The sequence below is a fragment of the Sceloporus undulatus genome, chromosome 9 (assembly GCF_019175285.1).
Source record: "Sceloporus undulatus isolate JIND9_A2432 ecotype Alabama chromosome 9, SceUnd_v1.1, whole genome shotgun sequence".
Taxonomy (NCBI): Eukaryota; Metazoa; Chordata; class Lepidosauria; order Squamata; family Phrynosomatidae; genus Sceloporus; species Sceloporus undulatus.
In genome coordinates, this window is record NC_056530.1 from 2150113 (window position 1) to 2151548 (window position 1436).

Consider the following 1436-nt stretch of genomic DNA (forward strand, 5'->3'; position numbering starts at 1 on the left):
AACCCATTGTAAACCAATTAGAGAGTGCTTAGCACTATAAAGCGGTATAGAACCCATTGTAAACCAATTAGAGAGTGCTTAGCACTATAAAGCGGTATAGAAATATAAGTGTTATTGCTGTTGCTATCATATCATGGTCAGAATGGAGGCAACTGGAAGTAGGAAAAATCAGCTTCTGGTTTCTGGAAACTGTCTAGAAATTCCATGCAGAGATAGAAAGACTAATAGTTGTGACTGGTCCCTCCCCTCCTAAAAAGGTGGCTTTTCCCCCCTCAGAATTTGGGAAACCTGGTCAGGAAGAATAATAAAACGATGATAATTTTGCAGTTTTTTTACCAGTGTTGATGTATCCCAAAGTGCTTCAGGAAATTATTCTGTGCAGAAATACACCTGGCTTTTTGCATAACAACTATAGGTGGATGTGCAAAACACACTGTTTCTAGACAGGTATATATGTTTTTAGGCATGAATGCTGTTTTTTACACAAAAGCCAGCATTTTTACACAACAAAATTACCCACGTGCCTTTGTTTTGCAAGACTGCTGTTTTCTGTGCAAGATTATTGTTGTGAAAGATTTGTTTGTGCCTGAAAACAGTGGTGTGTGTGCGCAAAAGCCCACAGTTCGTGTTCAAAGAAAACTATTTGTGTGCAGAATAATTTCCTGAAACACTTTGGCATGTATGAATATTGGTTGAAAACCACACAGAAATATTTGTTTTCTCTGAAGCAGGGAGAAGGAAATTATTCATCCTTATTTGAAGGACAGAATAGTCAAATATTAACATCCCTATTCCACGGTAAAGCAAGGCATGCATGGGGTGTCACCTAGTTTTACAGGAGGACTGCTTTCTGGAAGTATGTCTTCTTCTTTTCTCCTTCTAGAAAGGGCGGACACCTCCGGCTACCTTTTTTCAGTGAAGAAATTGGGTTTATTTTGCAGCTGAAATGTGATGGCATGGTGTTCATTTTGGCAGCAGCAGGGAGGATTCTGGGAGCTATAAAAATGGCTCTGGGATACAGGAGGCCCATGTGATGCCAAGCCTGGTTTAAGATAAAAGTTTCCCAGAAAGGGTGGCTGCCTGAAGAGGGATATGGAAGACAACCACATTACATATTTGAAATTTCAACCAGAACCCATTTTTTAATCCAGCTTTGGCAACACAGTATTAATTTTGACATTTCTTGCCAAAAACAGTGTGTCCTCCTTATGATAAAAGATTTGAGAGAACACACTGCTTAATCACTGCAATCAGCATAATAATTCCACCAACTGCTTTAATGGAGAACAGAAATGCAGTTTAGACCAAGAGTTCACAAAAATGGTTTGTGGGTTAAGTGCAGTGATAAGCAGTATAGAAATGTACTTGCTACTGCTATTCCTTACAGGGGGGAAAATTAAAAAGGAATGGATGGATTCAAGGATGCTGAGGGGGTC

At 39.4% G+C, this 1436-nt stretch overlaps 1 protein-coding gene across 1 annotated transcript in view; it reads right to left on the reverse strand.

The window, feature by feature from the left end:
* Window positions 1–1436, reverse strand: part of MAN1C1 (mannosidase alpha class 1C member 1) — a 228624-nt gene that overhangs the window by 43260 nt on the left and 183928 nt on the right. The gene's annotated exons all lie outside the window — the stretch shown is intronic.